Source organism: Rosa chinensis, chromosome 5 (assembly GCF_002994745.2).
Source record: "Rosa chinensis cultivar Old Blush chromosome 5, RchiOBHm-V2, whole genome shotgun sequence".
Lineage (NCBI taxonomy): Eukaryota > Viridiplantae > Streptophyta > Magnoliopsida > Rosales > Rosaceae > Rosa > Rosa chinensis.
In genome coordinates, this window is record NC_037092.1 from 47,653,039 (window position 1) to 47,660,393 (window position 7,355).

The following is a 7,355-nucleotide window of genomic DNA, read 5'->3' on the forward strand; positions in this document are numbered from 1 at the left end:
ACTCCATTTTGATTCTGAGCATACTTCTTTGTGACTACAATGGCTGGGCCATCAGTATTAATTCAAGGACAAGGAATAGCCCAAGCTCCCCTTACTAAATGGCACCTTAATTACTGTCACAGAAACTCTCTACTCTTCTAGGGAAAATTGCACTGTGAATAGCCAACAGATTCCATGCAAAAATGAGTGTAGAGAACGGAAATGAGTTCCTTTACAATACCTCTAATGATTGTGAACAAAGACGTATCTTAGCGAAGTTTATGCGTCTCTCTAGTGGACTCTATGTCACTATTCGAGCTACTAAATCCAATGAAGTTATGAGAGAAGATCTCTTGGTTTTAGACACATATTGGCTTTGTCAAGATAGGATAGGTCATCCTGGTCATGATATGATGATCCGTCTACTACAAACTTCACATGGACATTCTATCTCTCGAGCGAATTGAAGCATGAATCAAAAGTTGATTTCTGGACTAAGTGTGACCGACGTTGCTGCCTAGGGCATAGCCTCCATCCAACACCAGCCTAAGGCTGGCACATTCCCTATCCATGACACCATGGATAGCATCCATCATAGTGATGGCGCCCCAGGTGATGCTGCAATCACCAACTTGCTTCAAATAGCGTTTCAGACGCTCAGGCCCAACTAAAATCCTCATTGGTTGCATTTAAAGACTCTCGCTCATTTTACAAAGCCCGTTCCTTAGGGAAATTAGGACTGAGACCGTCCTATGCAAAGGATATAAAAATACTCATTCTGTTCTTACATAGAATCCGTGGGGATTCTGTGGACTAGTTCAACCAACTTGCGAACGTTTAAATATCTCATGATGTTGGTTGACACACAAACACGCTGGTCACTTGTTGTGCCATTGTCCACTTGTAAATCCTGCTTACGCTACACTCCTAGTACATATCATACAACGTGCTCACTCCCCGGATCATCCTATTCAGTCAATTGGATTTGACATTGCTAGAGAGTTTACATCAAAGACTTTCGATGGTTATTGCATTGGGACTGATGTTGGACATTATATTCTTATGAACACACCCAAATGGTCTCTCAGAAACAACTACGATGGTAGTCCGGACATTGGTAATGCGCACCAATCTCCTCATATCCACTTGGGGTGATGCAATATTGCATGCAACTATGCTAATTCGTCTACGACCCACCTCTACTCAATCTACCTCTGTGTTACAGCTAGTGACTGGGTACAAGTATTGTACTTATGCATATTTGAGTGTGCCACAGCGCCCTCTGATGGGTCCTTACAGACGAATGGGCAACTACGTTGGATTAAAGACTCCAACAATCGTCCGCCACTTAATGCCCTTGCAAGGCGATCTCATTACGGCTAGATTTGCAGGGTGTAACTTTGATGAGACAGTCTTCCCGTCGTTAGGGGGAGATAAGAATACGGATGTTCAACAGGAACGACAGGAATTGTAGTGGCCTATCCCCACTATGTCTCATCTCGATCCCCGTTAAAGTGACGAAATCACACATATCTGCTGCAAACATGCCTGCAAGGAAGGACGTCCCTACGAGAGGATGTAGCGCCACCCTACACGGAGGTAGGCATGGCGCCAACTCCAAAGAGAGTGGCACTCCAGCGTTATAGGCCATGGCCCCAGCTAGGATGCGTGGGAAACCCGTGGGTTCGAAGGATACTTTGGCACATTTCAATCCTTTGATCATCAAGACGCAAAATCTGTCTCATGAGAATCTTCCGGTTTATGGTTATCATTAGGAGATGCCTCAACATCAGAACCTATTCATGAGAATATAGAGCTCTATGAAAATTACACTAGTGTACATGAGACATGGGATAGAAACTCCATTGATGATGTAGTTGTGGATTTTGTTGCGCATGAGTTTGTTGAGTCTGACGATATCGAACCACGCTCCATTGATGAATGAATGCCAACGTAGAGAAATTTGGCCTAAATGGAAAGATGCGATCCAGGTTAAGTTGGATTCTCTAACGAAGAGGAAGGTTTTTGAGACAGTGATGCCAACACCTCCTAACAGAAAACCTATTAATTAATGGGTCTTCGTTAGAAAGTGTGGTGAGAAAAAAAAATGGCAATCTCACCTTATGGCGCAAGGCTTCTCACAAAACGCTTTGGAATCGACTACAATGAGACATATTCTCTCGTAATAGACATCATTGCACTCCACTTGTCACGCCCCTGATTTTACACACATGAAAATCGATATATATATATATATATATATATATATAATCCCATAATTACACATGCGTGAACGTTCAGCCATCAATACAAAATACCTAGAAGTTTTTCCCTTTTAACCCAAGTACATATTGATGCCCTGAACCTACTATGTCAATATTGACCCGCTCCACAGAGTCAGATATTACAATGCTTACTAATTAAATTGTCAACAGCAAAATAAAACGTAAATGCTGCTCAGAGTAACTATATACCTGCAGGATTAACCCCTACACCATTCCATTGAATACTGCACCGGGTTGCCACACAACAAACCCGGTAAGCTTATGAAGCTCGTATGAGTAAACTCAAAACCACAAAGCAAAACACATTTCTTAAGTCACCACAACCTGAAAAACGATAAGCACACATCTCACACCGACAACCATCCATTCCATATCCTTCCATATTGTGCTTACATAAGTCAACTGGTGACTAAAGCCTCATGCTCAGAACCTCAATCCTAGCATCCAATTACACAAATTTCTGTCAAACAAGACTTCCTCAAGCAATGTTTGATGTCATTCTAACACACTACGGTGAATTCCAAATCACACTCATTCCCTCCCCTCCTAGGAGCTTTTTGTCATCAACATGACATCAAGGTGAAAAACAAGGAATCACCTTCCTATCCTCACCACAGAGTACAATTCATCACCACTATGGCTCTTAATATAAATCAAACCATCAATTAAAACAATCAAGGAGAAACAAGGCAATCACATATCAAAACAAGCAAAAAAATTCGTAGTAACCCCTGCATATAATTTAGTTCAGGAGGTCACATTAAGTAAAGCAATTCAAGTCAAAGTAGTCATCGAAGTCCCACACTCTGACGTCTGTAGGTAGCCCCAACCATCACTACAGTCCTCTCGATCTTTATTAACTTAATAACAATTCAGCTCCGTTACCGAGCAGTCATCACACTGATCATCTCACAGATTCCACAAATCATCATGCAGATATTCATCATCCTACTGACCATCAAATAGATTTCGAGGATCATCACATAGATAGCAATTGTCCAGCTGATCATCACATAGATTTTGCCGGTTATCACGTGATGCCCTCTGAGCAAGCGCATAATTTAACCCTGAAATGTCATCGTTAGTATATAGTAAATAGGGATCGTTCTATTTCGGGGATTGAGGGTACACCTGTAATTGCAAAAACAAATTAATAAAAGTAAAAAGTATTATTTACAAAAATAAAACAAAGAATAAAAATATATACAAATGAACACAAAAGGGGGTTTTAGCATTATTAAATTAAAAACTAAAATAAATAAAATAAAGAAAATGTAAAAAAACATATATACACGGGTGGAATGAGAGAACAAAGATCAAAACCGAAACTATGATCAAATTCGATTAAATCCTAATATTGTTCATCTAAGTCATGAGAAAGGAGTTGATCATGTGAAATATTCGAAAGCAAATAATTTCCAATTTTTTACTTTTCAGTGCTAATTAACCTAAGTGAAAGCACAAAGATTAATTCTATCAAACATGTAATCAAGCCCTAGAAAGCTAGTCAATCATGACATGTTTAACGCATTAAGAACAAATTAAGAAAGACTATCAACTCAAGTGTGCAACTTAGTATGAAAAAGTCCACCTAATTGCAATCCTCTTTAATTAAATTCGGTTTTTGTCCAAAACCTTTACTACTTCGATTCAAGTTACACAAAACAAAAAGTTGATTTCATGTTCTTAAACCTAGCACCATTCATATCAAAACCCTAAGTGTTTCGAACGCCATAAGATTAAAATACAAAAGATATCTATAAAGGAAATTTAATTAAACAAACTCACATAAGCAACTCTCGAATTACAATATAAGAGTCGAAATTCTCATTTAATCATAAAAATTCCAGAAATAATAATTTTGTTCAATCATGAATGTCAACTAAAGCAAAACCAACGAAATTCAAACAAAGGTTACAAAGTAGAGGTCGAATTACACCGTGGATGGAAGATGAGAATGGATGATTTTTGTTGGAATCCTTGAAGCTTGAAAGCAAGTCTTCAATGGTGGATGGTGGAGGAATAGGTCACGGCTCCTTCTTCTCCCTTCGGCCTTGCTTGAACTCCGTGGCTTGCTTTAGAGGATGGAGAGAAGATGGGAGAAGCTCACGGCAACAATATAATTTTTCTGAATTTTTCTAAGGTGTGTGGAACCCCTCTCAACGTCAAAGAGGTGGGTATATATAGGAGCACGGCTAGGGCTCACAAAGCAATCAGAATTTTCCACATAGCTTCAACCAATGATAATTCGCCAAGTAAGCTTGTGATGTGGTCCAACCATTCATAGAATGCCAAGTAAGCCTTGTGATGTGTTCCAACCAATCAAAATTCTCTAAAATACCTCCCTAATATTTAATTGCCGAATTTCCTTGAAATTATTCTGATTTTCTTCATGAATTTCGGCTAACATTCCTTTAGGGAATTTAGGGATGAATCTAGACGCCTTTTTAGCTTTTCCTTGGTGCACACATATTTTCCTTCCATAAATATCTCCCTTCCATAAATATCTCCTTTGAATCTCTCTTGGCGTCATCTCCTTGATTATTTCTGATTTTCACGTTGGCAATCACACCAAATTATTCCTCCAACAATATTTCTTTCCATAAAAGTCTCCCAAGAAAATCTCTCCTTGAAATCCTCAATCAATCATCTTCAATTCCCACGTTGTCACCTTGTTTTTGCTTAAGTATTACACGGCAAATTTAATCCCCAAGGAAAATATATTTTCCTTTTTTTTAAAAAAACTCTTCCTTGATTCTCTCCTTACCATGTCATCTTCATGAAGCTTCTCGTTCCATTTATGAACTCAATTCAGCTTATTTATTCCAAAAACCTGAAAATAGAAGCTTTCTAAAATAAGAAATGGAAACTTTCTTAAACTAAAATGGAAACTTTCTAAAAATGGAAAATAGAAACTACAAAACGGAAACTTTCTACAATTAGGAACTTTCCCATTCGAAGAATGGAAACTTTCCTAAACAGAGTTTTATTAAGGAAATAACGCAGAAAATATAGGGAAATAACAGTTAAAACGTCGCATAAAAATGCTCCTATCATCACGCATATAGCAATCATCCTACTAATCATCACACAGATATCGCTGGTCATCACATAGATTCACACAAATATCGCCAGTCATCATATAGATAGCGATCATCACATAGATTCACACAGATATCGGCAGTCATCACACAGATAGCGATCATCACATAGATTCATGGCTAGTCATCACACATATATCAATCATTCAACTAATATTCCTGCACAAGCTACACAGATATTTCTACACAAGCTTTACATGACAATCATCACAAAGATTCATCATACTGATGTCATCGATTCATTACACAAATATTCCTACAAAAGCTTTACATGACAATCATCACAAAGATTCATCAATACATATATATTTCACGTAAATATATATATACATCGTCATTCACTTAGGAATACCACTAATACCAACTATAGTCGTAGTTAACCTAATAACTTCAAGACAATAGGGTAATCTCGCTCACAACAAATATTGATCATGCTCATAACTAATATCGATCATTTTCATAACAAATATCAATCCTGCTCATAACAAATATCGTGAGATTTACTCACCAAACGATAAAGGTAATCAGTTCATTAATGAACCTTGTGAGATTACTCACCTTTGAATCCCGATGTGTCCTCACACGAGAACCAAAACAAGCACAATCGCCTCAATCCGTTCAACAAGTCCAACAAGCACCTGAACACATAGGGTTTTGATTCAGTGCACGAATCACAAAGTGATTAAAGTTCGAAACCCTAGTTTTGAACTAAATCCCCATGAGTAATGCCAATTAAGGCAAAACCTCATCTGAGACCTCCCTAAGTCTCCAGAGTACTTCTACGATTGATGTGTCCAAACCACAAGTCGATCGGAAGCTCGAATCCTTATGGATCAAATAAATCAACTGGTATGAAATCGTAAAAATCATAACAAATCCATTCGAACTCCAAAATTTGCATATTATATATCGAAACCAAGGAGTAGAACATATATAATACCAAAAACAGTTCCCTACATGGCTGGAAAACCAGCAGAACACTACCACAGGCGGTGGCGCACCGCCACTGGCCAAAACTCATTATTTCACAAAACTCCCAACATCAAAAAGTTTCATCTAAGCATGCTTGTGAATTTTCATAACTAGGTCGAAGTCAGAAAACAAGCATAATGGATCGAAAACTACCTCACAAGCCGTGGATTACTGTTCAATTCGAGTTGAACCAAGTTTCACGTGAATCGATCCAAACAACCACCATGGATCGATCAAGGAGGCTGCTCTGAGCTCCCCAAGCTCGGTTTGAAGCCTCGCCGACGTCGGAGATCGGAGAACCGATCGGGTTCGAAATCCTCAAACTTCACTGCCTTTGATCGCCGCCACCACCGAGAATCGCTGCAAGAGGATGCCAAAGGGATGACCGGAGCAAGGTGGCGAACCGATCTAGAGAGTTTCACCGGTAGAGGTCGCCGGAGTTGGCCCGAAAAGCCTGTCGGATCTCTGGGTTCCGGGACGGGTCAATAGGATATTTTCGTTTCTGAAGGTGCAGCCGAGAGAGAAGAGAGAGAGAAAGGATATCAGAGTCCGGAAATGGAAACCAAATGAAAATAGTAAATTTCCCACTTGGGAAACTTCTATTTATACCAAAATGAAAACTTCTTCCAATGGCCATAACTTCCTCATACGAACTTCGATTGAAGCGTTTCGCATGTCCACGAACTCGTATCGACACGCTCTACGACTTTCGTGAAGGAAGTTTTTGGAGAATCCCAACGAATAAAAAGTCAACCTTTGCAACCCCCCTAAAACCATTTTCTTCGAATAATTATTCTCCTGAAACACTTCCGCTCCATCCACGAGCCACGAAATCGTGCAATAATCAGAATTTAGATTTCGGAAGATCCTCAGAAAATAAATACGAATTTCTGGGGCATCACACCACTACCCTGTCAGTTTGGTAGTTTCCGAATAACTGACTATGCAACTTACAAATGTGGTCACTACATATCTCTATGGGGATCTAGATTCGGAATATACATGAAGGTTCATGGTG